Genomic DNA, 23191 nt, shown 5'->3' with positions numbered 1-23191 from the left:
GAAATTTGGGAGTAGAACACCAATATGACATCCACACTTTGGGGCGAAATATCTCAAATATCTAGTACCCCCAAACAGGACTTTTTCCTGACCGTGCCAGTATAGGGCTCAGATAAAATAAGAGAGTGGAAGAAGGCACAGCGGAGCGGAACCTGTCCAGCTAGTTTCATATATAATTAGTACTCCGAGATGAAATTTCAATTCCACATTCGCTTTCACCGCTTAACTGAAAACTAATTTCACTTAACCGAACTACGCTAAACTGAAAATAACGGATAAGTGAAACCAAATGAAATGTATGTTAGCGCTTCACTTATCCGGTATCGACTGTACCTGTGATTGTTATTGTCTATCACATGATTTCCTTGCGATATGTTGTTAAAGAAAACATTTAAATTTTAATTGTTTATTTATAATTAAGGATTTGTTTTCCTCACCATCATATATTTTCTTAAGTATGTATTTATTTTGAAACTTATTAAGGTGTTTTCGTTCTTCTTTGAAATTAAGACATTTATCGGTCTGCGAGAGTGTGTAAATTATCATGGATTTTTTGCAATGTGTTTCGCTCCAAAACAAAACATGTTTAAGATGGCGTTGAGAACGTGGAGGCAGGTGCGTCGAGCCACCTACCAATTGTTCTCAAATTTGTATGCCAGATTTGTATTCCTCCCCCAAATACCTTTTATTATACCCACCACCTCAGGTATGGTGGGTACAATATTCCGTTTTCAACACATAGAAATATCCATTTCCGACCCCATCTTATATATAAAAATCAATTTGTGTTTGATTGTCGGTTTGTTTGAAGGGGAGCGGACCCTCCCCCTTACCCTAATTTTCAGAAACGCCAGATCTCGGTGATGGGTGGTGCGATGTAAGCGAAATTTTGTGTGCTCTGTTATAGTAACCTAAAAATAAAAATTTGGTATACAAATTTCGAATGGGGTACCTAGGGGGGCAGCCCCACCCCAAAACCTACCAAATATATACATAGACCAATCATGACAATATGGGACTCAAATGAAAGGTATTTAAGAGTAGAAAAAGTATTTAAGAGTAGAAAACGTTATCCAATTGTCGGACTAAGTGTTTGGGGGACCACCCCAACCTCCAAAACACCCCTAAATCGGATATATTGACCTACCTTGGCAATATGGGACTAAAATGAGAGGTATTTGCGAGTATAATACGAATTTTGTATACAAATGTGGGACCAAGTTTCTGGGGGTGCACCCCTTACGCAAAACACCCCCCAAGCAGGACTTATTTACTGACCATGGGAATATGGGGCTTCAATAAAAGGAAAAGTGTCTATGGGGGCACGCCAACCCCACAACACCACCCAAATAGTAAGTATTTTCTGACTATTGCAATATGAGGCTCAAATAAGAGGGTTTTTAAAGTGGAACACGAATCCGATATATATTTTCAAGGCCAACTCACTGAGTGGCCACCCTCTCCCAAAACACCCCCGAAACCGGGGGTTTGCCGACTATGGAAATATTGGGCTCAAATGAAAGGTATTTGGGAGTAGACTACGAATCTGATATCAACATTCGGGACCAACTGCCTAGGGGACGTCCCACCTCCATAACAAATCTCAAATAGGACGTATTTGCTCACTTTGACAATTTTGGGTTTTAAACGGAGTATATCTTGATATTGGTAGTTTTTAGGGTCCATATCTTAAACCGGACATATTTTCTGACTTTTGCAATAAGGGATTTGAATAGGGGGTTTTGTTCTCATAGGCAGAGTTAGTTCAAAGATGGGCTATACCGGACTATATCTTGATATAGCCCCGCCACCTCCAGACTGATCTCCCGATTCAAGTTCTTGGAGCCTTCATTACTGAAATTTGGCACAGTGATTTGTGTTCGGTCCCACAACATTCGTGCCGAGTATGGTCTAGATCGGTCTATAATTGGATATAGCTGTCATTTAAAACTGATCTCTCGATTTAAGTTCTGGAGCCCATTAAAAGCGCATTTGTTAACTGATTTCGCGGAAATTTGGGACAGTCAGCTGTGTTAGGCTCTCTGATATCCGTGCCCTATGTGGTCCAGATCGATCTATGTTTGCATAAAGCTATCATATATACCGATCTCCCGATTAAGTCCAGGGACTATAGGTTAGGTTAGGTTGAAAATAGAGTGCTGATATTAATCCGCCCAATTCCACTATGGACATACACAAAAATATGTAACCTCGAAAAAGAAAATCTAGGTGCTACTTACAAAGTACTTAATTGTTTTCCATGCCACTCCCCTAAGTTGGTTCATGTCTGGTATAGTATCCCCACCTAGGTGCCGGTATCTGTTAGCCGCAAAAGACGGGCAATGGCATAGGAAATGCTCCAACGTCCCATCATCTTCCCGCATTACTGACCTCCTTCTTACTTCCTTTCAGTACTAGCCTCGTCTTCTCACGATCCAAATCCCCCCATAGGACTTTCTACCGTGGTCTATGTAGTTCAGATCGGTCCATATTTGGATATTGCTGTCATATATACCGATCACCCGATATAAGTCCAGGGGCCATAAAAGACGCATTTATTACCCGATTTCGCTGAATTTTTGGTTCAATGAGTTAAAGAGAGTCTAACATATCCCGAATATGCTGTAGATCTAACTAAAGGGTGATTTTGTAGCTATTATATTTTTGGCAACACTGGTTTAAACAGGTCACGCACGTTTCGAGTTTTGTTTCAGTGTCAAACATTTTCAGTTTGGTCCATAATTTGACCATGAATCGTCTTTCAATCGAATCATTGAATTTTATTATCAAAATGTGTACTCTGTTTAGTATGTTCATCGCGCGCTTCTTCCATTGTACGACGAAGCTCATTTTTGGCTCAATGGTCACGTAAATAAGCAGAATTGTCGATTTTGAAGTGAAGATCAGCCAGAAGCATTGCAACAACTGCCAATGCATCCACAAAAAGTCACAGTTTGGTGCGGTTTATGGGCTGGTGGCATCATTGGTCCGTACTTCTTCAAAGAAGAAGTGAATGGTGAGCGCTACCGTGGGATGATATTCAACTTTTTTTTTTGCCCAAAATGCAAGAACTTGACTTTCATGACATGCGGTTTTAACAAGACGGTGGCACATGCCACACAGCAAGCCAAACAATGGACTTATTGAGAGGCGAGTTCGGTGAATATTTTATTTCACGTTCGCGACCGGTCAATTGACCGCCTAAAACGTGCGATTTAACGCTTTTAGACCATTTTTTGGGGGCTTTGTTGAAACTCATGTCTATACAGACAAGCCCGCACAATTGACGCATTGGAAGACTACATAGAAGCATTTATTCGCGGTATACCGGCCGAAAAGTTGGAAAGAGTATGCCAAACGGATGGGCCATTTGAAGCGCAGTCACGATCAACATTTGCATAAAATAATCTTCAAACATTTAATTATATGGACCGTACTGTCGAAATAAAACCAAGATTAATAAAGTCAGTTGGAAGTCATGAGAGAAATCATTGCACAAAATGTTAGCCTAATCGGATGAAAATTGTGCCCTCTATAGGTGCAATCTATTTTAAAGTATGCATTTAGTATCGGATTGCTTATTTTTGTTTAATTTTGCAAAAAAATTAACTTTTGCGATAGCATCCATCGGAAAAATATCAATCGATATTCAGTAAAAAAATTAAATATCGATAGAGCCATTGATATTTTGCCAGCTCTAGCACTGAGGCGGCAGGCCTTGGCCGATGAAGGACTCCATCGAATTTGTCAAAATGTGGGACGTATGGGTTTTTTAAATCTCCTTTCCTTTATATTGTAGGGGACAAAATAGCCTTTAATTGAATTTACTTAACCACCATATTTGAAATATTTTTCAGATTCGATAAAAGTTATGATTAAATAAATTAATTTTTGAATTGAAAATTATAAAATTTTCAATCAAGATTGTGATTGAAAATTTTTTAAGATTTAATAAAAAAATTTATTGATTCAACTAATTTTTTTTTTATTTAAAATTGTAAAAATTGCAATCACGACTGTAATTAAAAAAAATTATACCTATTCTATTAAAAATTATGGATCAAATAATTTTTTAGTTGAAAACGATTTTATTTTCAATGGATGTGAGAATAAAAAAAATAATTTTAACTACTTTTTCCACAGAAAAACCCAAGATCATTCAATGCAATATTTAATGACTTTTGAAAATGTCGGTAAACTACCACCATTTAGGTTTATTCAACTAAGGCATGTATCCACCACAGAAAAACTTATTCACCAAATAGCCATGGTGGAAAAGCCTTAAATTGGCAACACTGCCCTCACCTGTAAATACTAAGCCTATTTAATTAAACACTGCCCCCATCTGTAAATACTAAGCCTATTTAATTAAAGTCATACAGACACATATGGTAATCGTTTGAAATGGGTCTATTTTTGGAATACTCCAACAATGAAAAAACAATAAGAAAATCTTACGATCACGTCCGTAACAAAAGTACACAAAAATTTCATATATTGTAAATTTTCCTCTAAACTACAAATGGTGAAAAAAATGAAGGTGGAGAAAAAAACTATGTGTGTAACTTACCCCGAGTGATGGCTGACAAAAGCGTCGGCGATGCGGAAGAAAACGAAGCTTAGGCTCTGTTGTTGTTGTTGTTATTGAAATGCTAAACACACGGAATTACCAAACATATACACACTTGCAAACACACGTGTACTGGCAAAAGATAAACAAACCGAGTGAAAGAATCTCACAGATGATGATGAGCAGCCATGATGAGCATTTCGGAGAGGGGGAGCAAAACAAAAAGAGCCAACAATGAAAGAAAAAACAACTATAAGCAATGAAAATAGTTGTTGTTGTTGTCTCTGTTGTTTTTGTGTTTTCTATTGCTGGTTGTAGTGCTGCTTCTTCTTCTGTTTCTAATCTACAAAACAAAAAGCTTGGCCCCCAAAGGCAAGAATAAGAAACCCAAACGATGCGTATTTTCTTCGTTCTGAAACGGCGTTGCTGCTGCTGCTGCTGGTTTGTGTAGTGTTTTTGTAATTGGCGCTTTAACGATAGAGAGTCTACGATTTCTATTTCAAGAATTTCAATGCAAAGCCATTCGAATTGTTGTTTTATTTGCAATTGTTGTTTGGGTGGGGGGTTCGGCTAAGAGACCCAATGCAGCCAATTAATGAGAAGCAAGAGAAACAAAACTTTTGCTTTATGTGTTTTTCTTGTTGGTTTCACGCACTAACACACACTCACATTATTACATAGATGAAATAATTAACAATTATATTTTTCACACGCTCTATTTTCACGCCCAACGCAATGGACCACAATCAAATTAAATGCGAACAATATTCCAGTTGAACACCATAAATTGGGAATTTATTTTTATTTTTTTTTTCTTTGTAGGTAGGTATGTATATTTAGCACTTGGTTGTTTACTTTGGGATTTTTTACTTTTGATTTTGGCAAAACATCAATTTTTTTTCTAGGTGAGAAGGTAGTTTATTGGCAGTTAGTGGCGTTTGGGGGCTACTTTTGCCTTATTGTTATTTTAACTTCCATTAATTTTTGTAGGCCAATGCCGTATGAAGCTGTTTAGGTGGTAGGTTATTAATTTTTCGTTAATTTTGAAAATTTTCCTATAAAATTAAATTTTTTTTTAAAAATGTAAAAGCACAACATAGTTTATTTTTTACAATTTCAAATTTTTTAAAAATATGTAATATTTTACAACTTTATAATTTTTTAAAATATTATAATCTTTTTATAATTATTAAAAAATTTAGAATTTGTTAAAAATTTTTAATTTGTTAAAAATTTTTATTTTTTTAAAAATTTTTAATTTTTTGAAAATTTATAATTTTTTAAAAATTTATAATTTTTAAAAAATTTAGAATTTTTAAAAAATTTATATTTTTTTAAATATTTAGATTTTTTTTAAAATTTTGAATTTTTAAAAATTTAGAAGTTTTTAAAAATTTTTAATTCTACAAATTTTTCAAAATTTACAAATTTTTTTAATTTAAAATTTTTTTTTAATTTAAAAAATATAACTTCAAAAATAATTTTAAATTTTAAGTTGTTTAATAAATCTTTAAGTTTTAAAAACAAATTATAATTTTAAAATATTTAAATTTTTTAAAATATATTATTAATAAATTTATTGTTAAATTGAACAATCGAAGGTAATTACTCAAAATTGTTTTTTTTTTTATTTTTGACACTTTTTGCGGTTTTTGTTTATTTGTTTTTATTCTCTAGGTTATTCTATATTTCGTTGCAGATTTTCATAAAACTTGAATTTATTCCCCGTTATATTATTTTTTATTTTGATTTCGGTTCGGTTAAATGCCAAACAAGTTATCACTTCCCTCTTCCTCGGGGGCCATAACTCATTTCGAAAGAATAAAAAACAATCACACGCGACGAAAAAACACGTAACAAAATTGAATCAAACAATTTTGTTATGGTTGTTGCTGTTGTTGTCATCGTCTTCAGCACAAAATAAAACATACAAAAAAATACTAAATCTATGAAATATATACTCTGTCAGTTAATGAGGTTGTTGTTCTGCCACATTGTTTTTTTTTCTTTTTTGGCCAAAACTCAAAGATCACTGGACGACGACGACAACATGAAATTTTCACACAAACACACAAAGCCGCTACGCCACGACGACAAAGGCAGCACGAGAAAAAAAAAACACGAAACAACAAAACACACCAGACAATATCTTTGCTTTTGTTATAGCTTTTCTTTCACAAATCTCAATGACACCGCGCGTGCAAGGAGGCGAGCGTCGCCAAACAAAAACTTTGACCGCCTTGCTTACATATTACAACTCGCGTTTTATAGGCCTGGCATATCAATCAAAACAAGAAAAAAAGATCATCTCAAAATAAACAAACTAAAAACGAACACACACATTCGCACACGTAGGAGCGGCTGCAAGAGCATATCATAACTGCCAACAATATAACAACGCTTCGACATTATTTTTAACCGGAGAAATACAGTTTTGTTATTACATTGAAATGTTTTCACCATAAATTCCATGCGCCACAAATCGTTGAAGCAAAAAAACCCAAAAATCACTTTAATGATCTCTTTGAGGGCAAAAAAAACATACAAATTGTACACAGACACAAAACATAAATTTTAATCGCGCTACGCGTTTCCCGTGTTTTTCGTGAGACCAACCGTTTCGTTGCGTTCTTAAATGTTTACTGGTCGCACACGAGATGCACCACTCATACCAAAGGCCCCATACTCTCAAAAATAACCAAAAAGTTGAATAACAAAAAAAAAATACAACACAAACGAAAACAGCTGTTAAATGTGGAGAGCCATTAACATGGTGAATGTTTTGTTTAGATCCCCGGTCAGTGAGTATTACTCTGTGTGTTTGTGTGTGTGTGTGTGCCAATGTGCTTATTCAACTTGGATGTTACATCAACATTAAAACTCTCTACTCTGCTCACTCTCCAAAAGTCTTTCCATTCTTGTGATTCTCCCATCAAAGAAGCTCCACTTGGAAGTGGTGGAGAGAGATTGACAGTGGTTAGTAATTATAGTTGAAACTATGTATGTATTTGTTTTCGTTTGTTTTGTTCGGAGTATGAAAAAAATAGTTCGAGTATTTTATTAAATAAATTCAATTCTATAGGAAAATTTACCCAATTTTAAATCAAAATTTGGTTAATTAATTTTCCTAGCAAGTTTGGCCAAATTTGTCAAGAGAATTTTGAAGAAATTTGGTGTACAAAAGAATGAGTGATTGATTACCAACTCTGTAAGTGACACCTTAAATACAGATTAGGAGAGTTGACTAGAGTTGAGGCTTTGAAGCCGGAGTCGATGTTGGAGAATTTACCCGGTGTTGGAGTCTGGTTTGGAGTTGAATAATAAGTATAAGAATAAGGTCAAGCGAGAAAACTACCTAGGTTACTGGCCGCTTCACTCGGAGGTTAGGTCCATTGTGTTCACTCTTGAAGCGGGTAGAAGAGAAAAAGAAGACAGATTAAAACAAGCAAAAGCGTGTTAAGTTCAGCCGTGTCATATCTTTTGTCAAACCAGCAAAAATGAAAGTTCCAAGGATAATTGAGAGACCGGTTTATATGGGAGCTATATAAGGTTATAGACTGATTTGGACCGTACTTGGTACAGTTATTGGAAGTCATAACAGAACACTACAAGCTAAATTTGAGCTAAATCGAAAAAAATTGTCGCTTCCAGGGGCTAAAGATGTCAAATCGGGTGATCGGTTTCTATGGGACCTGCATCAGGTTATAGACCGATTTAGATCGTATTTCGCACAAATGTAGGAAGGTGGGAAGTGGCGTCGGGCCCTCCGAAACATAGAAAAGCTTATAAGGCTCTTCTGGATCCCAAGCTATCAAGAGATGGCAGATCGGGCCTTCGAAATAGTGAGTACTCCTCAGTGTAAGCTTCTTGTTAGAGTGGACGCCTCTTACGAGAACCGCGCGAATGAGCCATTGACTGATGCTGTAGGTTACAGGGTGGGAATGATTCTATGGTCAAGCATTTCACTAGACAGTACTTCGCTTATCCTGGGAAGGGAGAAACATGACTCCAGGCGGCTGATAGAAGTATTGACTGGTCATTGCAACGCCAGGTGCTTGACGTCAGACCCTCTCATCATTGCGTTACTGTTCCGCAATTGTGAGGACAGTCTAATGACAGAACACCTCTTTCCTTGCCTTGAATCCCTCCACACACTTCGTCCTCTTGTCTTTCTGCGTTCTGTAGAGACCTGAATTAACTGGACCATACTCTCACCGATGAGAATTGTCGAAAATAGTTTTTCGAGATTTTTTTTTTTTAACTGTTTTTCCTATATGATAACATTAAAGTGTGCTTCCCATCTCGTGTTGTCTAATTTCGAAAGACTGTTTTTCCCCACTGTGCAGCCCATATTCAATTAATAAAGACATTTAATTTTAGCAAATGAAACATCTCCTCATTGTGTATTTTTAATACCTTTATGAATACTTTGTTTATCTGCAAGACCAAAACAAAAAAGAGCTCTTATCCAAACATTGAGTATAAATCTGAGACATGTAAAGTGGGCGCCCACTTGAGATCATAATTATCGGCAATAGGCTTGAATTAATGTGAAAATTAACACTTTTGAGTTGAAGTGGATCAATACACAAAGATATAAAAAAAACAACAGATCGCCAATTTTCAAACCCCAATGATTTATTCCATTCATCTGTATTATGCCAATGTATGTTAGGCATTATTTTTATGTATTTTTTCGCCTTTTTCAGTTACTTGTAGTTAATTACACACCTCCACAGTTCTGCCGTGTGTGTTTTTTTTAGCAAATATTTAAATTAAAAAATGATACGTACCTATACATAAAAAACATTTAATTTGCAAAAAATATTCGCATATATATCTTCGTACTTAGAAAGAGGTATAGACATGGATAGACGTATTTGGATTATGGTTTGAAGATCACAGACTGTCGAAAAGACCAGGCCATTTGATGAACGACAAAAGAACATCGAAAGACGAAGAACAACGCAACACCCAAATCAATATTCCCCAAACGAAATAGCATTTCAAACAAACCAGATCTCTTAATGGAAGAAGAATACAAATACGCCCACGGCATCAACTAAATAAAATAAAAACAAAAGAACACCAAACGAAATAAAGTGAAAACTTATAAATACACTTGTAAACAGGGTGAATCGAAATGCAAACACTTTTTTCTTGTGGAAAATTTTCAAAGAAAGTTACACAGCAAATAGTGAAGAAGACTCCTTCTTTTTTATTTTGCCAACCCACCTGGAGGATTTTTTAAGAATGTTAAATTAAAGTTAACTACGATTCAGAGATGCCGCCTTCAAACCTTAAGTTGCTGCTTAAAGCCGCTTCTGCAGGGAAAATGTGCCTCATTGTAGGAAGTGATGCTAATGCACATCACCAGATATGGGGAAGTTCGGATGTCAACTAAAGGGGTAGGCTGCCAGGACAGGAAATTGAACGGGCAAGAAATGCAACTCTTGCCCTATGCACCTGCAAGGGAGACATTGGCAAAAGTTGGGAGTTTAAACCTCGCGTCATGCATTGGGTATTTAATGCAGTTGTCAGACCTATAATGCTATATGATGTTGTCGTCTGGTGGACGGCGCTTCAAAAGTCCACCTACTGTTCAATAATCAACCGGATCCAAAGGATGGCTTGTTTGTGCATCACAGCCGCACTGAGGACGACACCATTTGATACACTGAATTTAATGTTACATCTTACGCCCCTGGACATTGTGGCTTGACAAATTGCTGCCACCACTGCCGCGAGGCTAAGGGAGCTTTCTCTTTAGTCATGTGGCGGCTACAGACAGTGTGTTATGCTTGATACAATGTCCGGTATTCCAGGCAGTGTGGATTACACCCTACCTGAGCAGCTTTTTGATACACAAAACTGTACCAAAATTAATGATAGAACCGATTGGAACTACGACAAAAGAAGTTACATGGAACGGATGGTTCCAAACTAGACAACCCGGTGGGCTTTGAGGTGTACTCTAAAGATCTAGAACTGGTCATATCGAAAGGTTACCCGACCAATGCAGTGATACATCAAGAGGAGATCCTTGCAATTAAGGAAGCAGTGGAATGCCTCAGATATAATGTCTTCTCAGACAGCCAGGCAGCCATTAAATAGTCCTTGCGAAAAAAGCATTCTCTCGGTAGGGCATGGTCCGATCAGCTGGCCAATCGATTACAAATCGGTGCGCGCTTCTAGAAAATCTTGCATTTCTAACAAACAACCTCAAGTCAGGAATCAGAAGACTGATATCAGAAGAACACATAACGTGGAAGAATCGTTGGAACAGTGCCACACAACCCACATTACGACGATGTTCAAGGGAAACAATAGAGTTGGATACCCTACCATCTCCAATCAACACCAACGCCCGCCTCTGGACACGGTCAAGCTGCTCCAAGGATAATTTTGGAGCTCTAGCCCATGTGTGCGAGTTATATTCCATCTACGGCCTGATGTACGGAAGTCGATTCCACATATGAACCGTCCTTGCGAAAAAAGCATTCTCTCGGTAGGGCATGGTCCGATCAGCTGGCCAATCGATTACAAATCGGTGCGCGCTTCTAGAAAATTTTGCATTTCTAACAAACAAGCTCAAGTCAGGAATCAGAAGACTGATTTCAGAAGAATCGTGGAAGAATCGTTAGAACAGCGCCACACAACCCACATTACGACTATGTTCAAGGGAAACAATAGAGTTGGATACCCTGCCATCTCCAATCAACATCAAGGCCCGCCTCTGGACATGGTCAAACTGCTCCAAGGATAATTTTGGAGCTCCGGCCCAGAGGGAGTGAAATATTTCTTAAGAAAGTCCAAGCAATTGAATGCTTCTTCAAATACATGTTTTGACCAACAGACATCACATTGAATCATCATGCTCAGAACATCAAGAACCTCTGACGGCTTGATATCTACACCTTTGATAGATATTGACGATTGTAAATCGTTTTGGGGAACAACTAACAGCCCTGCGTCTTGCGTGCATTAAAATCTACTCTGTTCATTCGACCCTACTCAGAAATGGCCAGCAAATCCTGGCAGAGTGTTACGCAAATTACCGAAGTTCTTCTGACTCTTTTTACAAATTGGACATGACAATGTTGAGGTAGTTCCTGTCAGTTCTTTTACGCGACTTTTCCGTCAACTATGCTCAGATTGAACTCGTAGCTGCATTCAAAATATTTCCCTTCTCCAATGTTCAACACTGTGGGCTTAATCTTGGTTATTTGTTGTCTAATATCCTTCACCGTTGCACTGATGAGTTTTCCAGATTCCTTTGCAAATTAAAACATTATTGGTGGGAATTAATGCCCTGATGAAGGACGTGGATTTTCTCAGTGAAGGAACACGTCAGATACTAGCCGCAAAGGAACAACAGATGCTATAAAGAAATTTGCGTCTGATATTGTTTCATCGGAAGATATCCTTTGCTTATAAATGATTTGTCCTGATGATCCATCGCAAGAAGAGTGGCCACCTCACTTTCAGGAAGACTCTCCAGCAACCCCATTTACTGATCAATGTAGGTTTTTTGGGAAGAGTCGGCACCTCATTTTCATTAAGACTCTTCAGCAACCTCATTTACTGATCAATGTAAGTTTTTTTGGCGAAAGTCGCCACCTCATTTTCAGGACTCTCCAGCAGCCGTTTTGAAATATGGTCCATAAGATCCTGCAGGCTGGGTTTCGCAGAGACTTCCGTAAATTCCGTATGCAGTGGTTGTGAATCCATGTTGGGATTCTTGGGCAAGCAAAACCAAGGATTGGTCGCAGAGAAGTGGGAGGTCTTCCACAGTGAGGAGAAGGAGGAAGGAACTCCCCTTGTGGTTGGCATTGATCAAGTCTCCGTGACGGGTTTGGCTTAGACTAAAGGCATGGCGATAGGAGTCTCAATGCAACCCTACGAACAGGGAGCGGATGATGGTAACATCACCTAATCCCAAGAAACCCATTTACTTGGAAGACTAAGATATGCAAAGATCCTAGTATTGAAGTATCAGGCAGTACAGGGAATGGAAACCCAATACACCCTAACGAACAGGGACCCGACGATGGAACCATTACCGACTTTATAAAGAGTCGGAAGACCAGACTAGGCAAAGAACCTAAAAAGATGACATCAGGCAGTCCAGTGACAGGAGGAAAGTCAATGCAGTCTAAAGAAGTCCATTTACTGGAGGACCAATGATTGAGGTAATCCAGATAAACTTTCAACGCAACGACATACGCTCTGATGGAGAAAATCAGCAAGGCAAGATTCATATTGCCTTAACTCAGGAGCCATGGTCGACCCGGAACAAAGTTTCTGGACTGAACCATATCAACTACCAATTATTCTATGGTAACACTCGTAACACTCCAACGTCGGATGCAACAGCGGTGATACAGGGAGACGGTGGAGCTTACCTGGCATCACTGTATCTCCCTTTCGACTTGCCGACACCGCCACCCACGTCGGAGATGCAACGGCTGGTGAGAAAAGCAAAACAGACAGGAAACGAGGTACTAATAGGGTGCGATGCGAACTCTCACCACATTTCGTGGGGTAGTACCAACATTAATAAGCGGGACCAAGCCCTGGCCGAGTTCTTGAATACTAACGACCTATTAACACTTAATATTGGTAACACCGCTACCTTTGTTAATAGGATAAGGGAGGAGGTATTAGATGTGACGATATGTTTGGAAAATCTATTCGATGAGGTTCAGAAGGGTCTCCATGGAACACTCTTTCTCTGACCATCGCTACATTAGGTTTAGAATAGCACGGCCAGCGCCGAATCCGATAAGCTTCCGAAATAAGTTGAAAACCAACTGGACAAATTTCAGAAGGCTACTCAGAAGAAGACTTGGGCAAGATAATTTAGATTGTCCAAGCATAGAAGAAAGGAATCCTTGAGGAGTTTCAAACCATTTAAGTCACCCCGACCTGATGGAATATTTCCAGCGTTGCTGCATAAAGAAGCAGACAATCAGGCGCCCCATCTGGCCAATAGTTTCACAGCGTGCCTAAAACTTTCATATACTCGGAAAGCCTGGCAGGAGGCAAGGGTGGTGTTTATACCTAAGCCCGGCAAGGCAAATTATGCGACACCAAAGGCCAACAGACCCATAAGCCTTACGTTCTTTCTACTCAAAACCATGGAACGTATTGTGGACACCATGATAAAGAGTATAACACCCACCGAACTGCTCAAATACAAGCAGCATGCCTATGTCAAGGGAAGATCGGTGGAGACTGCCCTGCACGAGGTTGTGCATAAAATAGAAGAATCCTTCGATGCCAAAAAACGTACACACTGGCGGTATGCGTTGACTTTGAGGAGGCTTTTAACAATGTGCGGACCAACACACTGATCCAATCATTAGACTAGTACTGGGTGGACCTGGTCCTTAGAGACTGGATAAACCATATGCTAAGGAACAGGTGGATAAATTGTGTGTCTCATGACATAAATATAAGGGAGAAAGTTGCACAGGGCATGCCACAGTGGGGAATTTTATCGCCACTCCTATGGGTGACCACCATATATGACCTATTACGGATGCTGACTGAGGAAGGACTTGAACTCGTCTGCTACACTGACGATGTTATAATACTTCTAAGGGGCAAGGATGCGAACGAGCTGTGTGGATGGGCCGAAAGGGTCTTGCATATGGCATATGATTGGGCTAGACCCAGAGGTCTCAATGTTAACCCAGAGAAGACTGATCACCATAAATGACCAATAACGGATGCTGACTGAGGAGGGATTTGAACCCGTCTGCTACGCAGACGATGTTATAATACTTCTAAGGAGTAAGGATCCGAACCAGCTATGCAGAAGGGTCGAAAAGGTCTTGCATATAGCATATGACTGGGCTAAACTCAGAGATCTCAATGTTAACCCAGAGAAGACTGAAATATGCCTGTTCACGAGGAAGACGAAGGTGGGCTAATTTAACGCACCACGTTTCCTCAATAAGAAGATTTCGATATCTCACAAGGTCAAATACTTAGGTGTGATCTTGGAAAGGAAACTGAATTGAAAGTGTCACATTCAGGAGCGTACTGAGAAGGCTCACAGATGTTGGGCACTATGTAGACGGGTCGTAGGCTCGAAATGGGGCTTGAATCCGAGTATAATCCACTGGCTCTACAAGAGCGTGATTAGACCAATACTTACTTACGCCTCTGTAGTTGGGGTGGACTGCTATGAAGAAAAAGTGTAACATAAGGACCATACAACAGATTCAGAGAACATGTTGTCTTGGCATAGGCGGAACGATGAGGTACTCGCTCACTAGGGCACTGGAGACTATTCTAGATATCCGACCCATTGACATACAGATTAAGTGTGAGGCAGCCACTGCGTCTATGAGTCTTAAGGCGATGGGAGAATGGATTGAGAATGGGAGCAGCTCATACCATCGCGGTATAAACGAGGCGACGATAGGAAACGAGAAAGGAAGGAAAGAGGTTTCCGATCGGATACCTGAGATGAAACTTGAAGTCGAGTGCGTGGCACTACTGCCATCGGCACAGTCTTGGATTGACAGAACTCTAGTATTGCCATCTGGAAGATTATGTTACACGAATGGATCAAAGCTCGAGGACAGAGAGACAGGACAGAGAAATTGAGAACCCAGGGACTGAGATCTGTTTTAGACTGCCTGCCCATAATACGGTCCTGCAGGCGAAGATCCGGGCGATCACGGAATGCGTGAAGTGGTGTGGTGCTAACGCGAGGACGTCGATTGTCAACATCTTTACCGACAGTACAATTGTCATAAGGGCAATAACAACCAGGACGGTAAGGTCACGAACAGTCTTGCAGTGTAAGAAGGAGATTAACGCCTTCTCTGAGGATGGGAAAATCCGCATCGTTTGGGTGCCGGGCCCTTACAGAGTAAGGCGAAATTAAAGGGCAGACGATTTAGCGGTGAAGGCCAGAGGACTGCCGTCAATAAACTTGGTTAACCCGAAGCCTTTCGGGTCGACGCAGTGCGAGTTAAAGGGAGTGGGCGACGAATGCGCATGCAACATTGTGGAAAAGCGAAACGGTCGGTAGGACGGCAAAAATCCTATGGGGGGGATCCAGATCGTGAGAAGACGAGGCTATTACTGAAAGGAAGCAAAAAGGAGGTCAGTATAGCTATTGGTATCATAACGGGACACATAGGACTGCGAGCTCACTTATGTAAAATCGGTGCGGCAAGTGATAGCGTGTGTAGGGCATGCGGGGAAGATGATGAGACGTTGGAGCATCTCCTTTGTCATTGCCCTTCTTTTGCGTCTAACAGATACCGCCACTTAGGTGGAGACTCAATACCAGATATGAACCAACTTAGGGGAGTGATATTGAAAACAATTCAGGATTTTGTAAGTAGCACGGAATTTCTTACTTAAAATTTTCTTTTTAGAGGTTACTTTTGAGTTTTTAGAGCACACAACACTGGCTTAGGTGTATGTCCATACTGGCATGGGGCGGATTAATATCTGCACCCTCTTTTCAGCCTAACCTAACCTAACCTTGCATATGTCATAGGCAGCGCTTCCGATAATTTGGGGCGTGGTCAATTTACATTTTCCTCAATCTGTGCCATAGGGCACTGTTAGCTGTAGCTGTAGCTGTCGTTGTATTCCTTCTTTTGCAAATTACTTAGTCCGTGGACAAAAAGGTATCAAATATATAATAGTTAGTATATAATAGTTTATATCCATGTTATCTGCTAGAAAGTGTTGCGCATTTGTCGTTCCGCCTTGGAAACTTGGCTTAATGAGCAAGAAGTATAGCCTCTAAAGGGTTCACCTTGTAATCCTTAAAATTCAGTTGTGTTTTATTACAAATACATATTCCGAAATTTTTACTATGTAAACAATTGATGTAATTGCCACAAACTTTTCGTAATTTTTTCCTCTGAAGGAAGAATACTTTTGCCAGACTCTGGCCCAAACCGTGACCATTGGACTGTCTACATGTCGTGTCGTTCAAATAAGTGCAAATTAATAAATGAATTCATATTTGGTGATGTTTCGCTGCTTCAAAAAAAGATACACACAATGGAAATAAAATCACATCTTCACACTTGGTCTCAGTTTTTATACCCTCCACCATAGGAAGGGGGTATACTAATTTCGTCATTCTGTTTGTAACACCTCGAAATATGTGTCTGAGACCCCATAAAGTATACATATTCTTGATCGTCATAACATTTTAGGTCGATCTAGCCATGTCCCCCCGTCCGTCCGTCCGTCAGTCTGTCTGTCGAAAGCACACTAACTTTCGAAGGAGTAGAGCTATCCGCTTGAAATTTTGCACAAATACTTTTTATTAGTGTGGGTTGGTTGGGATTGTAAATGGGCCAAATCGGTCCATGTTTTGATATAGCTGCAATATAAACCGATCTTGGGTCTTGACTTCTTCAGCCTCTAGAGGGCGCAATTCTCGTCCGATTTGACTGAAATTTTGCACGTGAAATTTTGGTGTCATTTCCAACAAATGTGGTAAGTATGGTTCCAATCAGTCCATGTTTTGATATAGCTGCCATATAAACCGATCTTGGGTCTTGACTTCTTGAACCTCTACGGGACGCAATTCTCGTCCGTTTTGACTAAAATTTTGCACGTGGTGTTTTGTTATCACTTTCAACAACTGTGGTAAGTATGGCGCAAGTCGGTAAATAACCTGATATAGCTGCCATATAAACCGATCTGGGGTCTTGATATCTTCAGCTTTTAGAGGGCGCTATTCTTATCCGATTTGGTTGTAATTTTGCGCGTCGTATTTTGGTACTAGTTCCAACAATTGTGTTAAGTATGATTCAAATCGGTTCATAATCTGGTATAGGTGCCATATAAACCGATCTTGGATCTTGACTTCTTGAGCCACTAGAGGGCGCAATTCTTAACCGATTTGGCTGAAATTTTGCAAGAGGTGTTTTGTTATGGCTTCCAATAACTGTGCTAAGTATGGCGCAAATCGGTACATAACCTGATATAGCTGCCATATAAGCCGATCTGGCATATTGACTTCTTGAGCCTCTAGAGGACGCAATTCTCATTCATTTTGGCACAAATGTTGTACAACGCCTTCTCTCATGACCTTCAACATTCGTGCTTAATATGGTCTGAATGGATCTATAGCTTGATACCGCTCCCATATAAGCCGATCTCCCGATTTTGCCTGATGAGCCCTACAAGGCGCAATTCTTATCCGAAAGAAACTGAAATATTACACAATGACTTCTTCAATGTTCGGCATGCAATTCACTTGTGGTCCGAATCAGGCTATAACTTGATATAGCTCCAATAGCACAACAGTTCTTATTCAATATTCCTTGTTAGCCTAAAAAGAGATACCGCGCAAAGAACTCGACAAATGCGATCCATGGTGGAGGGTATATAAGAGTCGGCACGGCCAAACTTAGCACGCTCTTACTTGTTTTTTGTGGTTTTCTGTCGGCGTGTTTTTAACCGGCAAATGCAATATTTCAAACAATTTGAAGATGTCAAATCATAATGAAAGCTAACAAACAAAGAACAAAAAAAACGTGGCGCAATGAAATTTGTTTAGTTCCACCTCCCTATTTTTGGAATGTTTAATATGAACTTGTATGGATGACTGGCTGGATGGCCATATGGGCTATCGATTGGTCATTAATGAATCTGGGCGCAAGCAGCAGCAAGAGTGATGCACTTTCATTCATTGGCGGATTGTGGTGGCTCATTCACATGTCAATTGCTTTGGATTTAATTATGAGTGCAACCGAAAAAATTGGCTATGAGACCTATTCTCTACTGAGCTACTTGTTAAACTTCGTTTTGTCGTCAGCTGAGCTGATGAACCCTAAGTTTGAGTTAGGCTGTGTGTCGAATGGTAGCAAAGTTGTGGGGATAGTAAAAATATGACGTTAAGTGTGGTGAATAATTTTTGAGTAGTCCAGGGGCTAGTAAGACTTTTGACAGCACAGCAAATTTTGACGTTGAATTGAATTTTGACCTTTAATTTTTAGCAATGGAGAGAATTAAAAACTTTTTAGAGAGTAGCATAAACATACACTCTCATTTTTGTTTTGTATACCTCTGATCTAGACTCTAGATTAGATAGATTCTCTGTAGATTCTAGAGGGCCTTCATCATTCGGTCAGACAAGTAGGGAATAAATATTTAGGATGATCTTTAGTTTACGGACAGGTCGAATGGGGTTAGGCCACATTAAAGATCTCCTAAATCTCTTTCTTACGAAAAACTTGCAAAAAATATTTTTCCATGAAGCGAATCATATTTAATTTTTTTTGCTAACGTCCGCGATAAGTTGGAAAATAAAGGTTGAGGAAAATGGAAAAAAAATTGTATTGGCAACCCTTAAAACCATTATGGCTGCCATTGTCGTAATCATTTTTATTTGTTTTATTGGTTTAAATGGTAAGTTTTTCTTTATTTATTTCCAAAAAATAAATTAAATATAGATAACAAAACAGCGCAAAACAGGTCCGATTCTGATCATAATGGAATGGATGTTGGAGATCACATTAGAAGTCATTGTGTAAAATTTCAGCCAAATCGAATAAGGATTTCGCCCTTTAGGGGCTCAAAAAGTATAATAGGGAGATCGTTTTAAAGCGGGACTGTATTAGGCCATAGACCAATTCAGACCATATTTGACACGCATGTTGAAGGGAGCAGCCGTTGTACAAAATTTCACCCAAATCAGATAATAATTGCGCCCTATAGAGGCTCAAGAAGTCAAGATCTCAGATCGGTTTATATGGCAGCTATATCAGGTTATGGACCGATTTAAACCATACTTTGCACAATTGTTGAAAGTAATAACGAAACACTATGTGCAAAATTTCAGCTAAATCGGATAAGAATTGCGTCCTCTAGTGGCTCAAGAAGTCAAGACCCAAGATCAGTTTATAGGGCAGCTCTATCAGGTTATGGACTGATTACAAACATACTTAGCACAGTTGTTGGAAGTTGTAACAAAACAAGTCATGCAAAATTTCAGCCAAATCGGATTTGAACTGCGCCCTCTAGAGGCTCCAGAAGCCAAGATCCCAGATCAGTTTATAGGGCAGCTCTTTCCGGTTATGGACTGATTACAACCATACTTCGCACAGTTGTTGGAAGTCATAACAAAACATGCCACGCACAATTTCAGTCAAATCGGACGAGAATTGCGCCCTCTAGAGGCTCAAGAAGTCAAGACCCAAGATCGGTTTATATGGCAGCTATATTAAAACATGGATCGATATGGCCCATTTACAATCCCAACCGACCTACACGAAAAAAAAGAATTTCTGCAAAATTTCAAACGCCTAGCCTTAGTCATTCGAAAGTTAGCGTGCTTTCGACAGACAGACATGGACGGACATGGCTAGATCGACTTAAAATGTCATGACGATCAAGAATATATTTACTTTATGGGGTCTAAGACGAATATTTCGAGGAATTACAAACAGAATGACAAAATTAGTATACCACCATCACAAAAACCTTTGATAGCTGTCAAATTTAGGTCGAGAAACAATTAAAAATGTTAGAGATTTTTCCGAATGCAGAATAGGATAGAATAGTCGTGATTTTCTTATGAGTTGTCATATCTAGTGTTTCGGTATTTTCTCGTGAGTCGTGATTAACAATGTGAGTTGTAATTCCCGCTCACGCGCGAAAATTTTTAATTTAATCGCACTCACGCACGATCATGTAATTACATTTGGATCTCACTCACGCGTGACACGACTACTCACGCCTCACGTGCACACCTCGTAAGTTATGAGTTGATAGGTTTTTAAATCATCCGACCTAGAATGGGAGTATACTAACTTCGTCATTCCGTTTGTAAAACCTCGAAATATTGATTTGCTAGCCTATAAAGATAGTCTTGACATTCTAAGACAATCGAGCCCTGTCGCCTTTTGTCAAAATCACAATAGCGGTCGAAAGATATCCCCTTGAAACTTTATACAGAAACTTTTCATTAATGCAGTTCGTTGGGTCATATAGGTTCAGATTTCATTACAGCTTCCATATAAATTGGTCCTTCGATTTGACTTCTTGATCCCCAATAAGACTCAATTTTTGTTCCATTTGGCTGAAATTTGGTTTGTGAAGTACGTCTATACCTAACAATATCCACACCAATTCCCACCAGATAGACTCACACAAAAGTATAGCTCCCATATAAACTGATCGCGGGATTTGACTCATGGTACGTGGAGTACAATAATGCCTTATAACCACTAAGTAAATAAAACCTTCATAAACATCGATCCTTCCCTGTGACTTCTTGAGACTGGAAGAGTCAATCATTAACCGATTCGATTTCTTCAAACTAATCCATTTTATACTTGTTTGATTTTCAGTTAATTTATGGAGTTAAAAGCTTGATCCATAAACCTTAAGTATCATTGGTATAGGATCATTGGATAAATCATTTAGAGATTGCCCCGCTTAATATTGTAGAAATTGTATATTCTGGCCTATCCACAATCTGCAATCGATAGATACGCCCTAGAGCATTCAGCTATGCTTCCCCAAAGGGCGGAATACGACCTCGATCAATAAGAGGCTTAGGTGATTTATCCTTGGACGGAATACGACTTTGATTTTTAAGATGTTTAGATGATTTATGCTCAAGGTACAATTTAACTACGAGTATAGGACTCTTTTCACATTTAAATGTATCTGTCTCTATATTCTTGTTATAAATTTTAATAACGGTTTCAATGGCTCTCCGTACTTTCCCAGTAAAAATTTGCTGGAGAGTAAGAATAGTCTTTACTCTCTATTGCTATTTATTTGAATTAAATAGCTGATTTTCATAAAACAGCTGTTCGATGCTGCAAATTTCTGCTGAGTAAAAAACTTCCAGTAGAAATTTGCGAGCTCTCAATTAGCAAACACTCAAAATTATGCTCGATCTCACGCACTCTCCCGCTCTCCCGCTCTCTTCTGCAGGCAAGCGTAAGACTTCCAATAACAATTTGTGCAAATTGGAGCATTTGAGTACACGAACACACTTCAAATGATACAACACGGATTTTAAAGGAATGAATGAGTAACCACTATGCGAACAACCATAAACATACATACATATGTATCTGCATACATTTTTGCTGTGAATGAACTGCAAATATGCCTGAGTTTATTTGTGGTCCAAAAAACATCGGCCATTCACCGCTGTCTTAGGCCAAGCCCAAGATGATTATGGTGTTAAAAACATTATGAGAATTATCACACTTACAATGACAATTGTGGATATCTACATTGAGAGACAAATTAATACCAAATGTGTTATCATTACCAGATGGTATTAATAGTGAATGCACACCGTTATGGTATGGTTGATACAAAGCGTTTAATTTTGATATTGAGTAATGTTATACCGTCAGATTATGTAGTCATACAATCTTTTTCTTTCAGTGTACCACCATTCAACACTTTTCAGTTGTCTCGTATCACGTTAAATAAATGTAAACCTGTCCTTTATAAATACAACATTCTGTATATTTTCATTTTTTCTTTCCTTTTTCATCATAATTTTATTTCATATACATTTATGTAAAATAAATGCATAAATTGTTCTATAGTATGCATTACAAAATGTCGTCAAAATAAATATTAACAAAATATGACATACTTATACAGCATCTTCGATCCTGCCAGGAGTCGAACCTGGAATCTTCTGATCCGTAGTCAGACGCGTTATCCATTGCGCCACAGGACCGTTATCTCGTCAATTGCCAATCCACAGTTTTCGATACTCTCATTTTAAGCAGTATAATGTCTCTCAGCTTAATTTCAAATAACATTTCCACACAGGGCTCTCAGTTGAAACCATACACAGCACGTAACACACAAACACACATGAAAGCCACAAAAATCCATTCACCACTATTGTGTGTTGTAGTAGTAAGAACAAACAACATGGTTGATTTCAATAAACCGGGTGAGGTGTGGTGAATATTCCATCAATACAACGGCGTGTGTGTTGAAGAACAGTATCAAATACAAGATGTGTAGCGCCAATTGTACCCCAGTCACCACTTTTGTCTACTGTTTATGGTGGCATTGCCAACAAATTGTCTACAAATTTATTTTTTCCCTAATATGAAGAAGCATTATTTTGTTTCCTTTATTTACTCATTCGTTGAAAATTATTAAGCCGCCTAATACATTTAAAGCTTTTCGTAGAAAAAAAGAGAATTTAGGAAGAAATGTAACTTCTTAAATTCGCAAAAAGCTAAGTAAATTACAAAGTAATTGGAATAATCAAAGCACATGCAGTGGGAGGCAAAACCGAGTGGATGTTTGCCATTTTTTCTATTTTTACCCAATAAAGACGGTATTGTTCATTGACTTGATTCCATATTTGGAAAGAAGTTTAGTTAGTGGTATAGAAACAGAACACTATTAAAAATTAGGTGAAAAGTAAGCAAATAAATGAGAAGTTACACCAATGCAAAAAAGTGACGAGAACTCAGTTTTGTTCTTATTAATGTAAATCGAATAATAGCACCGTTATTTTGAGTGATATACTCTGCTTTCATTCTTGTTGGTCACATGTGCAATTTATATTTGGAAGCACACAGAAAAATCTTCTTATATAAAGGGTGATTTTTTAAGAACTATAGA

At 38.7% G+C, this 23191-nt stretch overlaps 1 protein-coding gene and 1 non-coding gene across 2 annotated transcripts in view; one reads left to right on the top strand and one right to left on the bottom strand.

Annotated features, from left to right (window-relative positions):
- Positions 1-23191, top strand: part of LOC106083974 (serine-rich adhesin for platelets) — a 307710-nt gene that overhangs the window by 213040 nt on the left and 71479 nt on the right. The gene's annotated exons all lie outside the window — the stretch shown is intronic.
- Trnar-acg (transfer RNA arginine (anticodon ACG)) lies at positions 22211-22283 on the bottom strand. Its single transcript has one exon. It is a non-coding gene; the product is annotated as a tRNA-Arg (tRNA).

The sequence above is a fragment of the Stomoxys calcitrans genome, chromosome 1, assembly GCF_963082655.1.
Source record: "Stomoxys calcitrans chromosome 1, idStoCalc2.1, whole genome shotgun sequence".
Taxonomy (NCBI): domain Eukaryota; kingdom Metazoa; phylum Arthropoda; class Insecta; order Diptera; family Muscidae; genus Stomoxys; species Stomoxys calcitrans.
This window is presented reverse-complemented; position numbering and strand designations above follow the sequence as displayed.